Source organism: Ostrinia nubilalis, chromosome 4, assembly GCF_963855985.1.
Source record: "Ostrinia nubilalis chromosome 4, ilOstNubi1.1, whole genome shotgun sequence".
In the NCBI taxonomy this organism is placed as follows: Eukaryota; Metazoa; Arthropoda; class Insecta; order Lepidoptera; family Crambidae; genus Ostrinia; species Ostrinia nubilalis.
The window spans coordinates 3,593,210-3,621,062 of record NC_087091.1 but is presented as its reverse complement, the minus strand read 5'-3'; the positions used below and the strand labels follow the sequence as shown (position 1 = coordinate 3,621,062).

The following is a 27,853-nucleotide window of genomic DNA, read 5'->3' as shown; positions in this document are numbered from 1 at the left end:
TAGTAGCCCTTTTTCATTAAGGTACTTTTAATATGTGCTTTGAATTTTACTTTACAACGGCTCGAGACATAACATCGTGCCAAACATTGGGTTATCAGGTCCAAGTTTGGCTCCAAATAGCCAATTATTGTGTACGTGTTCCCCACAGATTGGCTCTAATACCTTAGTTCTTCTACATCCCATTTACCTTTGATCGTGCCACAAAAACATTGCGCGGGGATCACATTTATGTCCACCCAAGACCGATTCATGACTATAGGTGATTTGACTGACTAGACTCTTGACTATAGTCCGATTATGATGTGACTGACCCAAATTTTGAAATGAGTATGTGCCTAGTTTTGAATTTGGTTCCATAAGAGCCTAATATGTATTGGTGAATATGTATGTAACCGTGTGTGGAACCAACATATTACATGACAGTTTAATGGGATCACCTTAATTACAGATATTACAAACACATTGCGGATTCTAATGTGTTCAACAGGAACCTTGAAATAATGCGATTTGCAAACGTGATAATTTTAGTCTACTTATAGGTAATTCTTACATAACAGTGTAGACGAAAAACATTAGTAACACGATAGCAAAATACACAACAATATTTACGCGATAAGATATGATAAAATGTATTTCGCAGTTACCAAAGTTCGTAATCTGACACAATGTAAACAGTGTGACAATACGGATAAATAAATCTATTTAAAGCAACGAGAACTGAATATTTCGTAAATAATTGTAAGAGACGGCCGATGTGAAAAATTTCCTGCCAAGGAAATCTGCACAAGTAGGTAAAATGTAGTAAACGTAGTATTTATTATTTTCTGTAACTACCTAATTATCCCTTTAAAATAATATGAAGCTAAAATTCTAGTGATTCTTGTGGAGAGGTCGTTCTACTCATTAAATGAATATTTTAATTGTAATGTTAAGTGACATACCTACAATAAGTACATTATTATCCTGAGGTGACATTTTCAATATGATATGACAATAATTATTCAATATGACATTCTGTATTAGTTTATAATTTAATTAATGATAATTTATTAGTTTTCTGTTATTAATCAATTAATGTAATATGACATGTTAGTATTATTTTCGATATAAAGTCTACTACTCTTTTTAATATTTGCACGCTTCCTAGTTTGAGCAAATTTCAGTGAAACCTACCAAATCTATGTAAGACCACTTATGTACCTGGAATTACGCAAATAAAGAAATTTGATTTGATTTGATTTTGATTTGATTTGATCTAACTACGACTACGAAAAAATTCGTAGTCGTAACACATAGTCGTAGTTGTCGTAACACGCAGTCGTAGTCGCAACACGTAGTCGTCGTAACGCGCAGTCGTAGTCGTTCGTAGCGTAGTCCGTAGTCAATAAGTTAGTCATTTGCAAAAATTAAATTTAAAAAAAAATATGAATGCAACTTGGATATTGTACACTGGCCAGAAAAATATCGTAGTCGTAGCAGGTAGTCGTACGTAGCGTAGTCTGAAGACATTTAATACGTTTAAAAAAATTGTACTACTCGTAATTTGAATGCGACTCGGATATTGTGCCACAATTGACTACAAAATTAAATAGGATATATTGGCCACAAAGCTAAACCGTGTTTTATTATCTGAAATAAAAAGTTTAAGCATGTTATTGTTGACCATGCCTTTGAAATTATTATTTCAGGTCACATCTTTCTTATAATAATAAAAGGGTAATAGCTTTCCGCCTATAAGTATTTGCGGAGTGCTATTTTTACATCGCATAATAATATTATTGTTTTTTAACCTAGTTTAGGCACTTGGTTCTTTGTTTAGTTCTAACTTTCCTTTTATTAAAGTTCTAACTCACAAACTATTCTTATAGGAAAGATGTTTTTCGTAAATTTTGAAACACTGGTCAATGCACTTACATTAACATACATTAAAAATTGTCACGTGTTAACCGTTTGAATGCAATTCGGTTTGTTGTGTTGCCATTGACAACGGTGTAGATGTGTGCAAACTGGGTCAAACGCGAGATATACTATGTGTGACTGTGTGCACCAGCTGACGGCTGCGGTCATTGCCCTTTCAGCATCGGGGCCGACGACCCTCACAGTGCACCCTACATCGCAGGTGAATGGATCTGGGGATGCTTTGATAAAATATTTGAACAATAATAAGAATTTCAATTTAATGTAAATCTATAGTGTTGAGAACTATACACAAAGCTTTACAAAAAAATCTATAGGTTTAATACCTGTGGTAAAACCAGCCTTATAAATATAATTAAAAAGATATGTTTTTAAGTAATATTAGATCTATTTAACTACATACTCGATGTCTTTGTGTTATAATAATAGGTGTCCTGAATCTCCTGGGATCAGAATCGTATAATTATTAATAATGAAAAATTAGGTGCCAAAAGATGTGATTACACTATCGTCTTGTTTGTTAATTATCTATGGCGGTCAAAAATGCAATCTAGCAAAATGTAAATTAGGTCACGCATTGATAATAAGTAATCTGCAGTTTCGTTAGTATAAAATTAAACGATACACCGTCCAAATAAGTTCGTGGAAAATTTTAACAGTCGCCAAGTTAATTACTGAAGTGATTAGGACGTCCGAAATCGAAACGTTCTGTGGTGTGATGTGATGGGCTAATGGTAAACAAGCGTGCGTTACGGCACGCACGTACGCAGCGTATGCGCACTATGCGCCAACGCATTGGGCCCGGCCTTGTTGGTGTTTGTTTGTTTGTCACGGGCTCACGGCATTGAGTAGTCAACCACCTTTAAGCGATATGAAAATTGGTGCTGTCGTAACTGATTGTTGTCAAATCACTCAATCAAGTGACCTGTTAGTGATTATAAAGCTGACGATCGCAGTCAGTTAATTCTTTGTCTACGTCAACCCTCTTTTGAAAGGGCCATAACAGAATTAATGCATTATTTATTATGGAATTTTGGAAAAAGTTATCGCGTTTCATCAAAACCGTTTCAAGCTGAACAGAATTAATGCATCAAAGGGGTTTTTATTATGGAGTTTTGGTGAAAGTTATTATCATATTTTTTTTTAATTAATTAACGTTACCAAACTATGTAATAATTAACGCACTACATGAAATATTCTTGTTGATGATCGGAACTGAACTGCACTTATATCAGTGCACTGTTATAACGAGAATAATTTCATCATCACGTGCTGTAATTAATTGTTCTTTAAGATTTATTTATTGCTGCACTGATACTTTCACTTTTCAATATTGGATCGATGTTTAATCCTTAGATTCTATAATATTATCTTATTAGAACAGTTTCTCCTACTACAGCATTTGCTTTATAACAAAAAAGTAAAGTCCTTTTAGTAACGTGTTAAACAAAGTGTTGTTTCGGTTGATAAAACGAATATTTACATTCTACCATCAACTTAGAACCTCCGGTAAGTAGGCAAGCGATATTTTTTGCTCTAGTGTAAATATGACAAGCAAACTGTGAACTGATAGCAATAACAACATGTCTCTAAGGACGGACACTTGTGAAAAATAAACACCCGTTGAGTTAGGAGGGCAGTATCGATTTTAGTCAAATCGAGGGGTTACTGTGACGCCTCTATTTGTAAGCTCCAACAAGAGGGTTCAAGTTTAGAGTTATGCAAATGAGCGCAAACTGTACAAAATAATTCAAAAATAATATCTTTGTATGCAAATGATTTGGCATAATCTGTAGTCTTTAAGCATCAGTCACTGACGGGTGATAAATTATAAAAACAGTATTCCAAACAAAGAAATATTCTATCACGTCAGCAACGTTATCTCAATTGTTTTGGCAACTTCTGACGCTCATGGCTATATTTTCATTAGATATCAGAACACACTTTAAGAGCTGCAAAGATTGTATCTAAGTGGTATCGCAAATAGAAATGGGCGTGCGTTAGCGAGTCGCGTGTCATTGTAAATAGGTACGCTGGTAGCACAAGTAGGTGGTAGTCATGACCAGTCAGAGAGGATCTCTCTGACTGGTCATGACAACGAAGTCGATCCTTAACTTCAAACTCCTATGTTCTTCTGATTAATTACTTTTCGGATCCAATGACAGTTTTACTTTCCCCCAGGACAAACTTGGCCTTTACTGGTTGGGATCCTGGACTAGACACACGAGTCACAGAAGTACTCTGTAATACTTCGGAGGGAATATTCCCATATCACCTGATGCTCGTAATCCAATACTTGACCAGCCTTCCGCCGTATGAACAGACACCGACAACTAAGCGACCTTCGGACTCAATTTGCACATGCCCCCAATACAGTTCATACAAAATTATATTACAATTGTTCTCTCAATAATAACGCAAAACCAATTTATCTTCTCGAACTAGAATGCACCTGTTACAACTGTGCCCCTTTAACACAAAAGGTACGTTTTAATAAGTCACAAATATCACTAATTAATGCCTTTAAAAATTATTGTTCTGAATAAGTGTGACACAATTGTTCTGTTTTCCAACTTTCGCTTTTTACTGGGCATTTCCTTTCTTGATATACTGCCCATGCTTCCTTTGTAGACGATAAACAACGTCTCTAAATTTAGGCAATACTTTCTCAGATTTGGCACGGAGGACCGAAAACATCATGTGTAATCGAATGCAATGTTTGACTTGAATAGGTATTACATATATTGTAAATAAGAATATTAAAGTATTTTTGGTAAACCGAAAATGGATTCAAGGTTTGCCAGACAGGTTTTTCGTACCTTTTGCCAAAAAGAATAAAAGGCAATTCAATGAAATGTTTAAAATATTTCGCATTCGACTCTTCAGTATTTTTGGCCGCGGCTAATCCCGAAATGACAAAAAAGTTCGGGATTAAAAATACAAAATAAAATGTCTGGATGTTCGAAGAATCTTGTTGTTTTGCCTGATAAAAGGTTCACAACTATTTAACCAACTACAGTTAAGTTCTCTTCATTTGCTTAACAACTGAGTTATAGTGTGGTAATGTGGTTATAGTAAAAAAACCTTTTAGACAAATATTAACACACTTGCAAAAATAATAGCAGGATTCATTCAGTTTCATTGAAGTGTTCAACACCCGTTAAAGATGTTGAACACTTCAAGAAGTGTTATTGAACACTTCAATGAAACTGAATGAAACCTATAAAACCCGATTGGCCAATAATATAAATTAAAATCGTACTAATTACCCATTACTTTTATTTAATACCAATTTTTATGACTGGAAAACTATTCGGAATTGAGTATGTACGCAAGTATCATGTTTATACAAAATCTTTCATTACGTTGGCTTTATCCCAACTAATATTATAAATGCGAAAGTAACTCTGTCTGTCTGTCTGTCTGTTACGCTTTCCCGCTTAAACCTCGCAACCGATTTTGATGAAATTTGGCATAGAGATAGTTTGAGTCCCGGGAAAGAACATAGGATAGTTTTTATCCCGGTTTTTGAAACAGGGACGCGCGCGATAAAGTTTTTCTGTGACAGACAAAATTCCACGCGGGCGAAGCCGCGGGCGGAAAGCTAGTAGGCAATATACATTTGTTGGTCGAGTAAACCTGATAAGAGGTCATATATTGCGTACGATATTACAGAAATAATAATAACTAGCTTTCCGCCCGCGGCTTCGCCCGCGTGGAATTTTGTCTGTCACAGAAAAACTTTATCGCGCGCGTCCCTGTTTCAAAAACCGGGATAAAAACTATCCTATGTTCTTTCCCGGGACTCAAACTATCTCTATGCCAAATTTCATCAAAATCGGTTGCGAGGTTTAAGCGGGAAAGCGTAACAGACAGACAGACAGACAGACAGACAGAGTTACTTTCGCATTTATAATATTATATAGTTGGGATGTAGGTATAATAAATAGATACGTCACCGCTCCCCTGACTGGACGATATCAATATGTGTATAATATCGTCGAAAAAGAAAAATATAGTAATTACCAAAAAATAACATTAATTTATTTGTGTACTGACACAAAACACGTCATGATCATGAGGTTAAGAGACTTATTTCGAGTCTGATTACAAACTAAAGAACTTGTTTTGAACCGACTACTAAATTGGTGAAGTCAAAGGGTATCAATTAAGGTTACTGTTGTTTTAACTCTTGTATAACTGTGATGTGGACCTTGTTTGTAAAAATATTTTATAAAAACTCCTTTATCAAATAAACAATTAATTAAATTTACATACAAAGTAGCCTTAAAAGCTGTCGTTGTTGAAAAACATTCTTTTTTCTATAAATAAAAGAATAACAGCTTAAATAATTGTAACGCAGTAAAGGGCAGAATCGAGTTATAATCTTATGCTGTACTGTTGTAACACTATTTAAATAAACGTGTAATTCCGGTTTAATAACTGTATTAATTCATCGCAAACAGTATCGAAGCGCAAGCGCAGCTCATAATAACATTTCAATTTAAATACTCGCACAATATTACACGCTATCTAAAATAATATCAACGCTTTCGAGCGAATGACCTCATAGGCTGTATAATAGACATTTAACAGATCTAGAAATTGAATTTAAATTATCTTCAACACTCCCATTGTCTTGGCAGCAGTACTTTCTGAATTGGAAAAACATGCCAAGTGAGAGTTGTGCTTAGTAACTGATGGTGCCGTCCCGTTACTACGAACAATTTGCACATCAACCACGAACATGCCTCAACACATGCCTAAAACCTCTGAAATCAGTTTCATTATTTTACAGATTCTTCATGTATTTCAGTAACTTTATTTTTTTGAATTCAAGGTTTATAATCTCCATATCGAAACTTTATATTTATTTCCAGTGATAACTTAAATTATCTTTAAATACAGTTTGTCCTAAATGTCATCCATATTCACGATAAGATTCGCAACATTCTTTACTTAATAAACAAGTTATTATTATATTATTTAAAAGCTTGTATGTTATTAAAAAGCTACCTTCAATAACAGTCTCGCTGATGAAAGAGGTGAAAATACCTGCATCACTGTCAAATTTATCTCAGGTCATGTTCCATTATTCCCAATATCAACCTTGTTGTGTGTTGCAATACTCGACGTATATTAGCTAAGCATACCAGTGACCCCTAAGATCCATAATATCATTTCAGCTGTCCTAGGTTGCCCGCCATTATATCGTTTTGTCCATTTTGGACGATAAACTTGTGTCATCTAAAATCGATGAGATGTGACGCGCACCCTCGGCTAGCAGGACATCATTCCTGATGGTGAACAATAAACAGGAGAACTTTTGGTAACCCCACCAGAAATCAAACTCAAACGGAAAATTTTAAATAACAATCAACTCTTTAAAGAAAAATTGCACTCATATCGGTCCAGTTACCAACGCTCCATTGCGGATCCCTATAAAAGTATAATCGTGTCTGACGTGAGAGCTAGCACAGACAAAACAATGCTATCTGCGACCGCTAATTGAAACCGCTTTGAGTCACTTGTCGCTGCACTCCGGTCAATGTGGAGTACAACACTTAATAACTTAATTAATTGGCATAATTAATACGCAACAGTTGTGTATACAAGATCGTTTATAAGTAAAAAGAAAATACGAAAGCGTACATAATTGCTATCGGGTTAATTCTGATGGATCAATAGGACACACTAAGACGTGCTTCCCCGGTTTTCGTTTCATGAGTTTTTTCAAGGTTTTCCTTTCAAGCGAACAAGACGCGAAGGAATACGCGCGAAATGCTATTTCATAACTTAAGGAAGTCCTAACAACGGGACTATTCCCACCTCTCGTTCCCACCACTGCAACTCCTGTGTAGTCAGGACCTACAGCTTGACCGCCACAAAAACCCAACCAATGAAGGTCAAGTTTGTCCCGGGGAAAAGTTAAACTGCCATTGGACCCGCAACGAAATTAATCAGAAGTCCTAATAGCAAAGATTTAAAGGAGCACGTTTTATCACCTTACATTTTTGTTCTTTACCTAGGTTAGGTACATGGTGTTTGAACTAAAAACCCGCGGTTTAAATTGTTCGTTCATGTATGCATACCCGTATTCGTTTACTCAAGATTTTAGGATAACAAAAACCAACAGTCACGTATGTAGAATATCCATAATGAAGTACCTGAGTCGATTAAGAACGTTATTATGAAGTCATCTAGAACAAATTTGCATAGACAGGTACATGCACGATGTTGTATGAACGTGAAACGTGACTCATCGTGGCATTTAAGTGAACTTAGCGATCTATGCAACAAGCAGGCTGATATTGTTATAAACGAAATTCAACTTACAGTTAGGTACGTGAAATTTTCCATTGAAGTTTTTCATAATGAATTATAAATAGGCCTGCCCTTGATTACAAACTAAACCAAAAAGTGGAGCGAGGCCCCCATTTAGAAGACAGATGGTTAAAAAGGAGGAACTTTCAAAGTGTGGACACGTTTAATGTAGTCGATTAATGTTTATGGCTAATGTCGACATTAATACCTTAATATAAGCCTACATAAATCAACCTTTAAGCACAGAATATCTAATAGCACCTTAGGCCGTGGCGAGGTCTTAATAAATAAATTATTTATATCAGTTTATGTCTGATAATAAAATAACAAAAGATCATTAAGATACTTGTTCAGAATTTGATATCACGATAACTTATCCGTTTGAAAATAATAATAATAAAAATACATACATAGCCTGTCAAAATCATAACCCTCCTTTTGCTTTGCCGTAGTCGGGTAATAATGTAACATAATTGCCGTCTTAAAGACATTAAATAAGTTGTTTCTATGCTTGCCTATAAGCTTTTCCAGTCTAAGCTTAATAAAATTGGAGACATCGTTGTCCCTTTGTTTCGTAGAACGAAAATGGATCCATTCACGTTGAACGATCATATGACGCGCAATCTCAGACGACGAATCCTATTCAAGTGGGAAGCGATCAGGAAGCCGATGCAAATCATTACGCATATTTGACGTCGGCAATCGTTTCCATTCCAAAAACATGTGGACACACGCGACAACGCGGAATTGTGCCAAAGACTTGTACCGCAACATTGAATACATAACAAATCATGAAAGTGCTACAATTAATGATAACCTGCCATTTGCTGATGTAAAGATTAGAGTGCACCCGGTGCAAGTTAGACAAGTACAAAGTTGCAGTAAAAGTGATAAAAGAGACTAGTTTATACCAGTGCACTGTAGACGTAGTTGGCAACAAGCCAGCACCTTTCGCCAGGTCATTCTCTCAAGAAAGCTGCCTGGAATAACTGACGAAACTTGTCTAGTGTATGTAATCAAAAACCGCACGGCTCATACTAAGAACTCTTTAGCTTTGACGCTGATGCCAAGTGATGAGAGAATGAAAATATCTATGAACAAAGCTGATAACTTCGTCAGCTGCAAGTGAATCATCACTTACAGATAACAGCCAATGATTGTGAAGACAGTGAGGCACAAGCTATTCCTGAAGCTTGAGTAGTAATTCAGTTCAGGGTAACGGTTAGTCAAAAGTAAATTGTAAGCATACTCATATTTAAAAAATCCCATGCCATTTGTCTAGCTTATGGAACACTAGCGAAAATATATTGGGCTTGAAAACTTTGCAAAAACTTCATGCTTGTTTAGAATTTCTTCAAAAATCATACCCATAATGGTTGACAAACCCTCAAACGAGACAAACTTTATCAAGGAGCAGGACTTAATCATATTCTAGATTAATTCAAACTATCTACAAATATCAATTTCAAGTATTAAGTACCCCTTATCACTGAAAAACAAATGCTTCCAAATGTTGTTCTACATAACAATCTCTTTTATCAAACTACCATTTTGTTTATGTTGCATTCTATCACTTTAATACATTCTATCGTTTTCCAATAATGATAATGTCACGAGCTTCATTTCTTCACACCATTGCAAGTACCCCATTGTTTGCTATGGACACCACACCATCATTATTTGGTGTGCACGGCTTTCCGGGTATCGGTACAGGATCAAATATTAGTATCCACGAGGCGAGATTTTGTGTCAAGTCTGGGTTTGTTTACATCGCATACTCCGAGAAGGTTTTACGATAGGACCTGCTGTATTTAAGGCTTATCAGGCATATTTGATATTAATGAGAATGCTAAAGTAACTCGGTTGCTATCTACCAAAATTAATCTGAAGGTGTCATCAACTGATTTATAGGGGCTAAATAAATATCCCATCAAAAACAATACTTGTCAAAAAAAACAAGTCTCGCAACTCAGTTGTTCTACGGTAAAAAGTTGTGAGATCCATGTAATACCAAGTCCAGGCCAGGAAATCTTTAACGTTTTACATAAATTATTGACTTGGCCATCGCACTAAATAATTTAATTTACACGTGTTTTCATGCGAGTATTGTTGTTGTTTGACAAGTATTGTTTTTGATGGGATCTCATTTCTTTTTGTATTTTGTAGACAGCAGTTATGTATCCAGAAAACTGGACCGAAATTGAAAAATTTTACTCGACTTGGCGGTTGCACTACCGTGCCCCCAAATATCATTTCTTTTTGTATTTTGTAGATAGCAGTTATGTATCTAGAAAACTGGACCGAAATTGAAAAATTTTACTCGACTTGGCGGTTGCACTACCGTGCCCCCAAATATTTTAGTTTTTCCTTGATTCATACACCAAACACTACTTATATTCCAAATTTGAAGCTTCTAGGTCTGCTAGAAGTGCCTTAGAGTTTTGATGATCGGTGAGTCAGTGAGTCAGTCAGTGAGTCAGTCAGTGAGTGACAAAATTAAGTAACTTTGACCCGTTATAATTCTTAAACTACTGGTTCAAATTGAATGAAATTTTAAATATACCGTGTCTTTACAATGCCTGCATAGCTAATGAAAATTCAGCCTTCTAGTTTTATCCACAACGAAGTTACAGGCGGTCGAAAATGGCCTGAATTGCTTCGAGAAAAGGATGGTACGGCCGTGCCGCTTTTTTGCTCGACTTGGTGGGGGCACTGCCGTGCCCCCAGATGTTATCATTGATGGTACTAATTGATTTTACACTCAATATTGTTTGTGTCAACGTGTACAATATACTCGTAAAGCTTAATACAGCTATACAGCGTAAGAATGCTAATAAGAATGAAAAATTACTGTTTGATAAACGTTAATAAACCAGTCTGGCAAGTGAGTGGATTATTTATAATCGTAAAATATGGTAATTACTTATAGATACGGGCTTCGACCGATCACAATGTCCACTTACTACGCAGTAAGCTATTGTAATTAGTACAGGGAAAGGAAAACAATCGTTGTTAATAAGGACGATTATAAAACTTATTAGGTACATTATTCAATTTTCTTTTGCTATATTCGTAGGAACAATGAATGAGTAACCAAACGCGTAATCTATGTAGAGTTGTGGTAGAGTCTTCATATTTATCGGACCATCACAAAGTGTTCAAGTTAATAAGGCACTTTTAAAATAACAATTCCATAAACTCACATCCGAAACGAAAACAATACGAACTAGTTCATATCTCCTCATCTCATTAACATTTATAATGTGATTAAAATGAGAATAATTAAAGAATTACTTGAGTTTTTTTAAATGCCACTACGACACATCGCCTTATATTACGCATGGTCACATGGTGACTTTTGAAGTTTTGGTATCAAATCTGTCCTTGTTAGAAATTAATCCAATTAGGTAAATTCTTGATCCCGTCCAGTATTTTAATCGACCAGAATTTCAAAGACATAAATTATATCGAAAATGCTATCATTAATATCATATTATTTACCAGCATTAGTCAACAGGTTAAGCCCTTTAGTGGAACACGCAAAATGCGAGGTTGGATGACCTCGATCACCTCTAGTAACTGTGGTGCAACGATCCATGCAGCCATACTCTGCATCTAATTGATTTTCCATGTCAGATTTATTCAAAGGACCTATTGTAACATGTTTTCCTATATCGATGATATTGATTTATCATCATCATCCGGCCATGTTTCTTAGATGCATCCTGAGAGGAGGTCAATTGGGAAAAGCTTGAGATAGCCAATCAGAAGATCCCTTTATGTTAACTGTGCTTAAGGTAAAGAAAAATTGTGGCGTGAAAATTTTACGTGAGTAAAATATGATAAGACGTATGTTGCTTGCAATCATGAGAGATAAACGAGGGTCAATTGACTTTTTTGCTATAGAGTTAAGGAGCAGAAATAGAATGGACTTTATTGACTTTAATGACTTCATTGAATATGTAAAGCTAGTATCCGTTGTGAGAGACTTCTAACATCCCAAATCGAAGGATCTTAATTTTTTTTAAATAAATTAGCCCTATTTAAACTATCAAACCGCCAACTTCTAAAGCTAGTGAAATTTTCTCTATTTACTCGTAAGCTCTCCTCGCATTCACATTCGCTGTTGTGTATAAGGCGTATATTTAGACGGTGCCGTTTCAATCCATCCGCTGCGCAGTTCGTTATTTTGGTAGGGAAAACAGCTGACACATGGCAACACAGTTCACACACCACATGGCTGGAATGATAGTTTTTTCGTCTCTTAAAGTTTTATGTATTACATTTTATATTGTAAATATTTTACTAGCCGTGGTGTCCAGACCTTGAACATTTGACGTCAATTACGTTCAAATCGAATCGTCTCCAATGTAAACAACTATAAAATAATCAAAAGCCCCTAATTGAATGAGTCAGCGGTTAGCAACCCTCCCCAACAACTAAGTAGGCATCGCTAAAGCGTAATCGAGCGTGCGTGACTAAAGCTGACGCGGCCTTTAATTGTTGGCTTAATGTTACCGATTACCAACTAATAATCGGTACTTTCAAAAGCACATATTAGGTTAGAAGACACAGCGCTTTGAATGCCAGCTAATTTAACAGCCTAGCAACTAACAACAAGAACAACCTTTGCGTTATCCCCATAAAGAGTATTACAGTCGCACGTTTGTGATAGATATTATTTATGAGTGTCGGTTGTTTTACTATTAACGTTGCGTGTTTTTCACGCACAACTAGTATATAAACTACTATATTATGCGCAGGTCGGCTATTTGACACGACTTTCGTGACTGCGCGTAAAGCAAATGGATTAGTCACAAATCTTATTACCATTGTTGCGTCAATTGCGATACTGAAGTGACAAGCAGAAAAGGGAAATGAAGTCCATTAAACCACGATCAGCAGTCGAAGCCGTATTCACACGTGGGTGTTAGCAAACGACCGCTGGCCATAAGCCAGAGGGTTCGTTTGCCGTTAGGTAATTTACAGTAGTTAATTTTTATGTCGGTGCTAATTGAGTTGAATTAACACGCAACACTTAACACAACTTTTCCAAACAAGCTGTATTTATACTGGCGCTTTGGTATGTTTGTTATGTGTAAACTTTCACGTCTTTAGGGTTCATTTCAATGCGATGTCTAGTTAGAAAATTAATGAAGTAACTATAAATGCAGAGATATTACAGAACACTATAGTAACATTTACATAAACATATGCTCCCACTATCACTTGGCGAAATAGTCGTCTCCATCAATTACATCGTATTACGTAGGCATTTACACCACAAATAGACTCATAAAATTACAACCTATGCTCGTTGCCTTTGAATTAGTTATCTGCTTCAATCGGCATCTTCCTGTCGGTGGAACCTACCCCGCCAGCTATTCAAGATTCAACTGGATCACGCCTATAATTTAACAGATAGGGATAGCCGTAACTTTGTATTAGCGATCGCATTTGCATAGCCGCCTCAACCTTGGGCGGGCTCAGGACTAGTCGCACGACTATGTTACTTTATAAACCAGACGTGAGACGTGACTATAGCTACAAAATATACTCGTATGACGCCATCTCATCGGTGAAATTCAAAACAATCAATGAAATATAGTTGCGAACTTGTATTAACTTCCGTTCATTATTCAAAGTAACGCTTGGACAATGTGAATTGCCGGCATTGCCGCAGAATACTAAACGGCAGCTAATGACGCAATTACATTAATGGCATCATGTGTCAATTTTAGAAGAAAAATCCCGCTGAAGAATGCTCCCTTTCGCAAGAACCTCCACAAAAATGCGTGTAATGATCCTCTTATGGCAGCACAGAATGAAGTAAGGCACGTCTCTCCAGAAAAGCTCGAAGGAATGAACCTAAAATACAGCTAATGTTCCAACATCTAAGCAACAAATGACTTCAAGTAATCGTAGAGGTATGGTCAAACAAGATACTGTAATCGATCTGCTATCTAAGCGCTTGCCTTATGCTAATATTATGGGAGTGTCTTGTCCATAGTTGTAAAACGGCAGTAACTATTGTATGTAGCTTTAGGCACGCGTTCAATTAGAACGTTTACATTCTCAAAATATTTTCTGTTTGCTTTAACCTCGTCTAAATCTTAACCTTGATGGTTTTAGTGGTTTGCAAATAGGTCTTTACAGAAACTAGGACACGTTCCGAGGAAAACGTTCCAAATTGCTTGCTTTTCAGGAAGACATTTGAACTAGAAACACATTTTGGTTTTTCAATACACTACGATTGATATTCGAATATACACAGTATCAAAATACAAGATCACTCCAACAGGTGCGATTGTGGTCAAATACCTGCCTTGTTATGCATAAAAAAAAATCATTTAACGGGGTTATTATGACACTAATATTGTCGTTCTCCAATTTTTAACCGACTTCAACAATAGGAGGTTCTCAATTCGGTTGGTTTACGTGATATTTTTTTTGATCGATGCGGAATAGTTGTCATTTGGTCCCATAAATATTTCATTTAATTTCGTTAAGTAGTTTTTATTTTATGAGCATTTTTAGTTTTTGGCATGTTTATCTGAACACTTTGTTCGTGACAATAACGTCGTCTAGGTATCTTTAAGTAATAGATGTTTACCAATTACTTACAAGATTTCTAGTCCTATTCGAGTGATTCTTTTTTGTTCGATAAGAGATAGGTACTTGCCATTTGGTCCCATATATCAATTTAATTTAGTTTTTCTATTTTTCAGTGTATTTTTAGTCGTTTTTTTTCCTTTATGCTATCTAGAGTAGCACAAGATATTTTGCAGTATTTACGCTAGCTAGTACCCGTAAGTGTAACGCAGTTGATTACAAGAACTAGCAAAATAGAATGATTGATGGGTCGTACGTGAACTGTAACGCGGCTGTCGCAGCGATGAGTAATTCGAACAAACATCCTCTGTCGTAGCGGGAAAGGCAGCAACAATGTTTTATAATTGGTTATGCGTGCGATTTTCAACAGTGGCCCGCGCCTTCCGTTACGGCAGGGGGCAGCCAACAAAGGGCGGGTGGGTGGTGACTGGTGCACCTGCTCTAACTGGTTTCGCATGGCGGTCATGCCAAACTGAATCTAGATTTCTATCAAGTATACATAAATAAACATTCATTATCTGGACTTATTTTCTGTACAATAATAGCAAAGGCCTACTGGGATAATGCTTTAGAGTTTTTGCAAACAATAATACCTACACAAAATAATCATAATGCGATTATGTGTTGTAGATTGTAGATAGTGATCATAAGTATGCTAATTCGATACAAGCTCTCAGTAGATTTATTTATTATACAAATGCTAATTACATCAATTTTATATTACTACTGCACTTCGATATTACACAATTATTTCAATCGTTCCGTCAGTAAAGTTTATTGGGTTTTAACTTTTATTTACGACTGTCAATTAATTGACTGGAGTAATTCAATATACCTAGAGTCTCCTTTGCATGCTCCAGTAGAAAATTCATAACTGCCGATGGTGTAACCAGAGAAGTGACTGCGTGCAATCGTTGAAAAGTAAGTGTTATTCAAGCGATAAACGTAAGTGGCAGCGTTACTAATGAGTGGTTAATAAACATAGCTATGCACTAGGATTGCATCTTTCTATGGCAATTTGAATATGCATGAGGACCTGTTGACTGGTGGCCCAGTTTTTGTGACATGCTAAGTCGCAAGGCAACAGTGCGGAGCCAATGCATCGGTTAGCAGACGACTGTGCAATTTCTAGGGTACATAGTGAAAAGGGCACGCGCACCGTTAACGTTCAACTGGCAAGGGAAACAAGTAGACCAACGCCTTTCAATCAACAAAGTAGGTTTATGGTTCTCGGTCTTTCGTTACTATGTTGCATGCTTTTTTATTTCTCGAAATAAATTCGAGATTGCCAGTGATATGGCTATTCTTTCCACTGCAACCTTCGTTACCTTTGCCTAATAAAATCTATGGAGGAATGATTTCTGGTTTGGATCATCGACACACTATCTTGGTCTCGAACCAATTGAGCCCACGCGCCACTTCGCCTCAAACACCGAATCGTCAACCGTTTAATACTTCCGAGTATCCGACGAATAGTATATTCGAAATAAGCGTAGGATCCCGGGAGATTTGTGATTTCATAATTCAGATCTGAAGACATTTATGTATGAACGTCATCAAAATATAAAAGGTATTGGGGGCAAACCGTTAAACTCTAATAGCGGAAATAATAGTTCTAGAAATAAAGAACTATTAGGCACTCGAGTGACGAACGTTAGCCCCCGGAGCTTTGACCGGTCGCGTGCGTCAGCGCTTTTTACTTTGCACGGAAATAGCATTTCAGATCTATGAAACTTTGGCATCGCGCACCGCTGCAGGAGACCCACTCCTAAATCCGAAACTCATTGTACTCGTATCTGGGTGAGAATCTAGTATAACCTCAGTCCAGAATCGATTTATTCGAATTGAGTGATGAGTCCAATCAAACCAACGGGACTTTAAGATTTGCGACTGCAATCGCAGCACCACGATCGTTTCTGATGATCGGTTCTACAGCACAATGTCGCAATATAAATCGTGTGTGCTGTCATGAACTCGTATCTAGAAATCGATTTTTGCTTAGATGTTATAAAATTGATTGAACACAATTTCGTTTTATTCAGCTGTTTTTATTAAGTGTAGATATTAATGTCGGCTTGGCAATAGTCTTGTAAAAAATATTTTTAATGTTCGTACACTTCAATGAGTGACGAATGAACGAGTAATTGAGACATTGAACGTGGAAATAAATAAAACACTTGTGGTCTTTGATCCTCCAACTACAATGTCATTGCACTTATCACTTAATCCAGGTATTATGAATCAGACTCCGGTTTGAGCTTCTTATTTACTCGATCGAATCAAGGTTCAATTTATTTTCATGATGACAATGACAATTTATGAAGTCTATAATTATATTATCAGTGATAATTATCGTGTAAATAAACAAAAAGATATTAAAAGTATTAAATGTTATCCTTTTGGGCATGACTCTACTACACGATATCTACAAGTATTAATATTGTTTATTATAGCCGCCTATAATATTTTCATTACGTGCATTATAGTATTTTGCTATTAGTTTCTGTTGAGTATCATAAGAGACCGAAAGGTGCATTGGATTCCTGGAATTATTCGCATCCCGTCCTCTTAATGACATGGGATTTGGACACAGGGTTCGTTAAGTAACACTTAAAAACAAAAAACTAATCGGTCACGCAAGAACCCAAAATGAGGAACTGCACATTTCCTGTTCCTTGGGGATTGTTAGATCATCAATAATTTCAAAAATTAACCATTTCAAATGTTAATTCTTACCTTGGAGCGATATAGGCCTTTCCATAAATCGGATCGGCCGGTGAACTTGGAATTTGCGGGGCACCGATAGAAAACGCACGCAGTCTTCCACTGAGTAATTACGGGCGTAGCAAATTAACATCGGACGGCACACACGCAACAGTCAAGGCAGGGTTGAGTACCTGAAACCAAGGAGTGTAGATTTGATATGGGATTTAAAGTTTTTGAGCCCGATCGGAGTCTGCCTCATAAAGGTAGCAGAAAGACCCTGGAATCAGGCCTCTACCAACCGGTCAATATGGAAAATCGTTGGGGAAGACCTATGTTGAGCAGTGACGTCCTATGGGTGAAATGATGATGACGATGGCCGAAGTCTTGAGGCCAGCGCAGTAAAATGGAACTATTTTTCAGAAGCTCTATCGAGTTATAAAGATTCTGAAAATAAGCTGCCTGAAATATCCAGTCGAACTGTACTGACAATCAACAGGAATGCAGATAGGCACTATCTGGGTTAATGGGAAGAGTCAGCTAGATAGTTTATAATTTAGTGATCATTCATTTACTCGGACCACCCGGTGTGGTTTTACTACGATAGTATAGTCAGCACATCAGAATAACTTTGATTCAAACACGCACCTAATAATCGCTTGATCTGTTTTTAAAGACTGAAAAATCTATTATTTTATTTATGTGGACTTCTTATTCTCCTGCCACGCCGCCTGCTGATTATAACCCGAAGCATTATGTGTTTCCCTATCACCTTCAGAAACGTTCATACTTCATAGAACGTTCTGCTGACCGTTTGTTGCTTTATAGAGAATTTATTTTTACGACTTAGCAGGAGCGCGCGCAAATGGATTTGACGCAAATTTAAAATGAATTGGGCAGCCGTCCAACCAGGCGGAAACCACCGAAACCGACGTTATCATGAAAATATGTTATATTATGCTTGATAAAACTTTACTGCGAACTAGCAATAGATATTCAGATAGGCCCTTATTAATAGAATGAAAATATATTTTTTAAAGATAACAATGTAAACAATTGTGTTGTAAAACTTGCTGTGATTGCGTCAGTCTGGGAGTATAATAAAATTGAGAAAAAATGTGCTATCACGCGCTGCTGTTCTCAGTAATGCCACGTGTTCTAGCAGTGATCAAACCCCAGACAACCTGACAAGATTCCAAGGCACAGGCGCCGAGCAATTCGAAAGAGTACACTATATTATAAGTGTGCTTTTAAATAGTATTACTATAATGGTATCGCAAAATTAAATTATACTGTTGTGTACAGAATCTTTTGTAGCTCTTTATGACTAAACTAGCTTTCCGCCCGCGGCTTCGCCCGCGTGGAATTTTGTCTGTCACAGAAAAACTTTATCGCGCGCGTCCCTGTTTCAAAAACCGGGATAAAAACTATCCTATGTTCTTTCCCGGGACTCAAACTATCTCTATGCCAAATTTCATCAAAATCGGTTGCGAGGTTTAAGCGGGAAAGCGTAACAGACAGACAGACAGACAGACAGACAGACAGACAGACAGACAGACAGAGTTACTTTCGCATTTATAATATTAGTTGGGATGTGATGCGGATATGCTCCAAAACATCATTTCTATACAATAATCTTCAAAATACATCACGCGGATTGGTAAATTGGAAGCGTGATTAGTCCGTATCTTACCTGATTGCGACTCAGGTCCATTTCAAATTAATGTTAATGATGTTATGTATAAATTAATTAATTTCTTTATTTGTTGTTACAATAATTTTATATCAGGCATTTCCTTTCAATAAATAACAATTTATGCAACTTACTTTCAAGTTATTTGCAAGAATGTGCCGTAAATTGTAGGGGAACCTGTTGAACCTTGGACAGAGTTGTACCTAAAACAATTGTATATATTTTTTAAATTTTGCGGTTTTATGAAAAGTTGTCTAGGGTATTACATACGTCATTTGTCAACGTTAACGTGAAGTTAGCTAAGATTCGCCGACGCCGTGCAAGTACAAGAAAAAATGGTAATTTAATATTTTACACTGACGCAGTGAGATTTTGGAGCTTTACTTAATGTCAATTTATGAAAAATGTTGCATGTTTGACAAAACGGTTATAGTTAGAACATAATCTTTATATATCTAGCTACTAGACGATATGAGTTTCAGATCCTAAGCTCAAATGGAAGTGGGTTTATTATGCTTATTAAGTGAAGTAGTCGTAATGTTGTACCTTGACCACCCAACTAGCGATGTACCTTGGTCACTGATTTTCATTATGTTTTAATGAGAATTTTATTGTAATAAAAAAAACATATTATACTGTTATAGAAACAATGCCCCGAAGACCTCAAAATAGCAATTTAAAGTCTGTTTTTGATATATATATTTTTAATTTCTAATGTTTTTTAAATTTACGTTTAATGTATCTTCATATGACTTTTTTAACATTATTTTTGTTGATAAAGCGGTTTTAATGGATATTTTGCTAGAATTTATGTTAAATGATAAGAAATAAAAAAAACTAGATTGCAAGTTAAAGCCACTCCAGCGCGTTTTTGTCCTACACGACATAACATATCAACATTCACCAAAATTTTCTAGAAAAAATGTTGAATATTGTCATATTTTTGTTGATTGTGTAAGGCTAAACATGGACTGGAGAGCCGGCTTAAACTTAAGTGATTTGTTGCCAAAAAATTGTGAAAAATAATTAGTACAAAAAATATGGATGAGGATCTTTTTTAAAAAATACTTTTACCTAGATATTGTTGCTAATAACTGTAATAATTGGTATTTCAAATAATAATTTAACAGAAAATTAACAAATTGAAGCGAATATAAGCATTTATTTAAATTTAAATAGGTACAACGTACACGGTCCAAGGTACATCTGGTTTGTTGTACCTAGGACAGTTTTCCCTTTTTTTTTCTAGCAACTAGTATGCCCAAATTTTTAAAATTATACACAATTTTATGAATGAATTATGTAGCTAATTAAATGATCTTTAAATATAACTGCACTAGACAAGTTTAACTATCACCATTATTTTTCAAAAAATCAAAATTCGAAAAACTGGCCGAAGTACAACAGGTTCCCCTAATCATCGTAAAACGATTTACGATGATGGTATGATATTCATGATTTAGCAGAATCTTATATTTCGAAAAAGGTAAATGAGTAATTTATTGGTAAAGCAACTAACTAAAGTAAGTGTAGGTAAGTAGATGATGCAAGTCTTTTAGTCTCCACTGCGGTAACATAGCCATCTCTAATTTACAAGAATGAGGAAATAATTATTTTTACTGAAATCATTAAACTCATTGGCCCACAGAAGCAGGCCGAAAGCCGCGTGGTAATTGTAAACATTGCAAAAATTGAGACGGGGCAGACTGCGCGAGCGCTACCACGCAGATAAAAATCCGAAATAGATTTGGCTATGCGCCGCGCACGCCGTGCGCTGAAGTCCGCTGAACAATGCTGGAAACTAGGTCGACAATCTGTTTACTGTGTCAAAAATGCGAACTATCTGTTCAGACCCGCCCCCACGTAAGCGTACTCGTATTATCACCACTGAATCGGCCACGTGGCGATACCCATTTGCGCAGTATTTTTTAATTTGCAACAATCAACTTGAATCGGATTTCAGCAACGGGTCCTGTACAAGTTTTCCGATCCCAATACATCAACTTGTTCGTTCGTTTCATCCAAATGATATTCACTAAGACAAAGTCCTCCAACATACACAGAATAATATTTGGAGAGCAGTTAAGAACTTTTTGCATCTCGTAGTCTTAGTCGTATCATTAGATTTTAATGGAAAAGACATCTCAGCAGGACATGATGATTTTGACATCTTAACAGTTTCTGTTAAGTTTCCGTTATACAGTACAGTACAGTTCCGTACTAGTACTTTTTCTGTGGCTACAGTTTGTTACGTCAACAACAGAGCAACCGTTCGAGAATCACGTCCAACGTTTTTCCTATTGTGGCGCAGAATCCTGAAAAACAGTCATCATAATAATTAACTCTTACATTTTAACGCGATTACATTATTCAATTCTCTTTCCGTGTCTGTATTTACAGGAACTTTAAAGCGACCTCGACTGACTCCTCATTTCCGCATGTCTACGAGAAAGTACGATCGTTTTTCTTTCAGCGGACAAAGGTAATAGACATTTAGACACATTCACACATCGGAAATTGGCAGAGTTGCCGAAATCTTTCATGTGACCCCACGTTTAAAAAAACAAGCTCAATGGTAGATCTTGGCTGCATGTTCTAAATTTATGACGACATCATGGACACGAAAGTTTAAAAAGGATGTGCTCTATGAGCCGAGTCGCGAATATAGTTTTTAAAGTGGCTCTCTCGTATATTCATTGGGCTGCTCCAGTGTGACCTACGCACCGGAAGGCTGGCGTCAACGCAGCTTCAATGTCAACGTCATTGTTCAGTGACAGCCCAGACCTCCGCGGTTTCGTTGAACCATACATTAGCAATTGTAATATTTAATATTCAATGAGTGACAGCAACTGCCAGACCTCCGCATTAAAATGATGATGAGATGTGATGGGACGTGTTGTTTTGAAAACTAAACAAAATGTCTAAACTTTTAAACAGGTCTGACTGATGTATAAAATAACATAACAGAATATCGTGATAACATGACATAAAATAATGTACGTAGATTAGTTTTAGCTCATTCGTAGATACAGTATTATTACGACTACAGCGCTCGAGAGGCTATTTCGCGGATCGTACCTACTATTGATTTGGCCTTGAACATCGCTAGTTCGCGAGTCTCGTGGGCACCAAAAATATATTTCTTAACTACGTAGGTACCCCATTGCGTAAATATATAAAACTACGAATAGAATCGTTCCGCGTTGTCAGCAAGATGAAAACTATAAAATCCATTAGTGTAAGTATACCTCTCTTCCTACATATTACTCTTAGTTACTCAACAGAGCTGACCGAGTAAAATTGAGTCAATTAGATTACTCACAGCATATTAAGAATATTGAGTCAAACATTTTTGGAAGACAGCTACCAGTAGCGTCGGCGTCATGTAGCGTCCTGGTTCCATTAAGACATGAATGTAGTCTGAAATCAGTTAGCACATGCGTCTGTTCTTGCAAAGCTGCTATCATATTAAAATTCAACGTTATAAATAACTAGAGGCGGGCCGGAAATTGTTCATGGATTTCATTCGCCACTGGATTAATATTCTTTATATTCGCCATGCTAATTTGTTCATTTTAAACATGATATCGGACTGGTGCAAAACTTGTTTTCGCAAATCGCGAGATATTATTGCGCAGTTAACTGTTGGACTCCGAGTCTATGATAAATATTCAACGTGGTTTTTCTAGCCAAAATGCGTGAAGTTTTATTTAAATAAGTTATCTTTTTATTCAAGGGATTGTTTTGGTAAAAGCTAATACAGTTGTTGGTCTAGTCTAGAATTAGTTAGTATGAAATGTGTTAGTGAATTTTGTAGATGTATCAATTTCACATCAGCACCTACAAACATCCAGACATTTACAAAAATCCAAAACGCACTCTGTCTTTGAAATAGCATAGATAAAGTTCAAGAACATAGGTAAACTAAAAACTCACGATATTATGCAAATCGTCTGTGTTAAAATAGCTCATTCGCTGTTTTAGCATCAACAATTGAACCAAAAATACTTGAAAAACACATTGAATAGATTGCATCATCCCTACTCTCAACATAAATCTCATTAGAAAAATCTAGAACTCTTTACACGTGCATGCAAACTTTTAAATGGGTCGTAGGAAGACATTAATACCTCTTGTTATGTAAATGAACGCTCCGGTTTATCACGAAAATTGTATATAGAGGAGCCTATTTATAAAGAATTTGCATCATGAGGAAACAAGATTCATAGAACATTGTTCTACAACTACTTCTACTCAACCACATAGTTACGATAATTACTTTGTACAGAAAAGGTGACAAGTTACGATTTTGCTGTCAATTCACGTTAATTCTCAATTCCAAAAGAAAGCAATATACGTTCAAACCTTACTGAATCAAATTCAATAACTCCGTCAATTTCTGATTCTCTTTTATACCCAAGCTCACTATACCAGATGAATTCACAGGAGACTATAGATAGTTGATGGGTGTTCCACGAGCATGCCAATATTTACTGAAGCTAAACAGACTGTCGCGCACCACTGACGCTTTATGGGTCAAGGATTATGGTGAATTTAAAACTATCGACCTTAATCGCTCAACTATCTACACTACCGTGATAAAAAATCAAGTAGTTCCTATACAAAGCCCCAAACACTGACGTAAAAAAGGAATTGAATTTGTAACAAATAATGCACAGCCATTCAGCAACGACGGACTAATATGTGATAATAACAATCAGAAGGACACAAAATAAAGAATCTTCTAGAAATATCCTAGGTTTATTGGCCCAAGAACGACCGGTCAAAAAGTCAAAGGTCCAAATGATTGACGGGGATCTCATTTTGTAATAAAATCACCTCCGATTAAATGCACCCCAAGAATCTAATAAAAATGTATGAGAGCAAAGGATCAAAATTCAAGAATCATGAAATCTTTAGAGGACAATCAACCCACAACAAGGAAAATAAAATACATTCTGGAATAAATAGTAACACATGAGCTACAATAAATTATTTTAGATGACATGGACTTTACTGAAACAATGCTACAATATTATTGAGCCCCAAAAGAGGACGAAAAAAATGGAAAGCTAATAAAAGCGATAAAATAATTAAATAAAACAGTAGGTCAATGTCATATGGTATCGATCGCGTATGCGAATCATAAACACTGAATCTACTTGAACTACTTATGTGCCCCTGATAACAGAATTATGAATTTCATACCTACTCCAGTTTTGTCACCTTTTTGTAGAGTTCAGGCTCACATAAAACGAAAACAGATGGCATTTGTTTTGTAGTAACTTTTCCAAAAGTTTTCCCTCATTTTAAGATTATGAGTTAAGCGTTGCAATTTCCAGATTAAATGATCACGTTCAATGAAATAACAGACGTTAATGAGAAATTATCTTTGGCAAAGCAATTTTACTTGTTATTGCATCAGAAATTGCACAATCCAGAGCCAGAACAGGTCATAATGCACTTTAAGCACCGTCTGACTGCTTTATTATCAAAATGTCGTGTCTAGTATTTTGTCAACTATCTTAAACTACGTATCTTAAAGAATATTAAAACTACGAATTTGTAAAATAACGTGAATTCATTTCTTGTTCTGACAGTTGCCACAAATTACATACTTGCTGCTACTCACCACTACAGCAGATTTCATAGAATCACAATAAGTAGCCGAATAAGATGTTTTGTTGAATTGGTCATTTAATTGTTCGACTGCTTCAACTTTCCAAAGTAAGCTTAGTAAACATTCCACAAGTAAACATTGGAAAAGTTCTGTTTCAATTACTCTCGGATTCAAAAGACACCGGCAAAGATCCGTTGAGTGCACAGAGCAATCTTTGCAAGTCGGAGCTGTTTGAATTTTAAATTAAGGGAATAGGTTACTGCCCTAGTTTCCAAAGGCCGCGTATTGTTCTACTACACGAAGGCAATTCTACATTTGTTTGTTTGTAAATAACACGATAATCGAGATTCAGCCGAACATGACAATGGCGTGCCTTTGCCACCTTCGCAAATATTGGTATTCGCAATCAATACTTGGAGCTTATTAATTACTGCGAAAAATATTTTCTACATAACACATAATGAGATACAAAATTTCACTTATGTAAGTATACATGTTCCACTTGTGCCGCACCTGAAATCCCATTTCGTGAAAAACCCCGACGCAATTTTTGAACAATCTATGAATGATTGTTGTGAGTAAGCGCTTATACAAGCAGCTGTCTTTACGAAAACAGAAAAAAAGCGGCTAAAACCGGTTACAATTATTGTTTGTCCCTCCCTCCTCCTTCCACCCATAGTTATATTCATGAAAGCATAGTAACACAGGTGTCGCACTGCGCAATTGTGTCAATGCATACTTTACTCCATTTTTCTGAATGAATTTGCGACCGATATTCCACATGTTGAACAAAATAGCGCGTATGTATCTCCAACAAATGGTCCAACGTTTTTGCTAAAACAACCTTCAAAACTGAAAATATCAAATTATCAATGCTAATCTGTGATATTCAAGTTGGGGAAATAAAATTGGGATTGGTTGAGGGTTTGGAAACTACGAAAAGATACAAATGAAGAATACTGAGACAAGAAGTAATCTATTTAAATGTAGATTGCAACCTTATGGTAGAATGTTTGTCAGCCTACTCATTTGAAACTGGTTTAGTCGGTTACAAAATGTGCACACCTAAACAAAATAAAGTGATAGATACAAACAAACAGCGGGTTCGTGAACGCGTTCAGGGTTCCACAGGCTCTCGGCCACCTACTGAAGGTAAAAGGAGGGCACTGCACCTTACCTCACCTTAGAACTATTCACTGCGATATCCAGTTAGAACCAGATTTAATGCACGGCTAAATGCAACAAGCGTCGTATCTATGACTTTGGTATCTTGTGACATTTGAAACGTAGTAAACAATGGTTTCACAACTAAGCTATGTATAGTTCTAATGAAGGTATAATCTATTAATAACATGAGCATTGTTAATGCTAAATACTACCGGTAATTTATTTTGCAACAAATGTTACATTTGAAGCTCACTGCCTCCGTTTATCTTTTTAGCTTTAAGTACTTCTGTAGAGAACTTCTTTCTAACCAATCTCTAACAACATCCGTTAGTGTACTCCTGAGCATTTTAAGCTCTCCATGTTTCACTGTGCTACTACCAGTTTGTTTAAGAGTCCTATCATCAGTGTTAACGTCTCTAATTATGTTCGTGCATGACTGGTAAAGAGCAACCCACTAAAAACTATATTTTTAAGAATTTACGAAAGGATTCGATGGCTAGATCTGAATCAAACAGCCGTCAAGATGAAAAAAGATACATGCTGGCGACACAAGAATCACGTTTCGTAATTATTTACCTGCGATTTACTCTCCTTCTGGTATTTTTTTACATACCGGTGTCAACGTTGGCCTAATCGAAGTAATCATTAATCACGAACAAACAAGTAAGTAACAGAAGAATAATATGTGTAAATGCGCAAAAACTAAATTAACAACATTTTCAAAAATAAAAATCGCGTGTTAGCTGTTATTCCTGGTTTATTTCAAGAAAATGTAGAATAACACGGGTATTCGACTAGTTCAAGGAAGTGGGATATGTTTGCCAAAATTATTTTTACTTTACTAACCATTAGCGATTTTCCCGCTTAGCACCGAAGGTTATCGCACTAAACGGGGTGATTGAATGATGGGAATTCTTAGAAAAAGAAAATTTTACATATTTTTTCCACAAGATATTTTCAGAATATTCTGTTCCAAGTGGTGATAGAGGATAGAGGTTTTTTGTGATTGTCAGTCAGAACAGAGTCACTCTTCTGACAGACTGCCACTTGGCTCAAAAAAACGGCAAACTTAAGGTTGCGAGTCATACACCATGTATGACTAATTAACTATTTAAGCCATCGTAATATAGGAATGATGCCGATAGGCCTAAAATGTATCTTTAATAGAAAGTGTCCTATTGATCGTTCTTCATTGGATCACTAAACATCATTCTACCAAAAATCAAGTTCATCCAATGAATTTCTGAGCAAATGAGACACGTGTTTCTCACACGTGACCTGTCCAGGTTACGAGTCTTTTGGAAAACTTGTACGGAACTCTGAAAAGGAAAGAAAGATAAGAATAAGAGTTAACAACAGTATGCAAACTGTAGATAAAGTCATAGGTCCCGCAACCTCACTTGATTAGACGGTCACGACATTAGATAAATCCACGAAGGCATTCGGACCATACCCATACAGCGTCCATGCTGTACATAAATGCATCTATCTTTAACTTTAGTCTTTACTAAAGTTATATTAAGTAAAAAGTTTTTTTTTAATAATGTTTTGCACAAATTACTAATAGTTTCCACTCACACTGTGGTAATCTAAATATATCCGTGTTTTACGAGTGGGTTCCCCACAATAGTCCAGCGGCGGCAGAATCGAACCAGCGTTCCTCAGATCTCGAGTCGGCCAGTCCGACACCTTCACCGTTGGGCTATCGTGGCTTGAATCGACATCTTGGCTAACTGGTTTTTTTTAATCCACACGAACAAAGTAGCAGGCACAGCTAGTAAACAATAAAATGGCATGATTATTCCGCCATGAATATA

At 36.3% G+C, this 27,853-nt stretch overlaps 1 long non-coding RNA gene across 1 annotated transcript in view; it reads right to left on the bottom strand.

Moving 5' to 3' along the window:
- Positions 1-27,853, bottom strand: part of LOC135088499 (uncharacterized) — a 39,114-nt gene that overhangs the window by 7,074 nt on the left and 4,187 nt on the right. Inside the window, exon 2 of the long non-coding RNA XR_010261048.1 lies at positions 17,590-17,750. This is a non-coding gene — a long non-coding RNA (uncharacterized LOC135088499). The remainder of the gene's footprint in view (positions 1-17,589; positions 17,751-27,853) is intronic.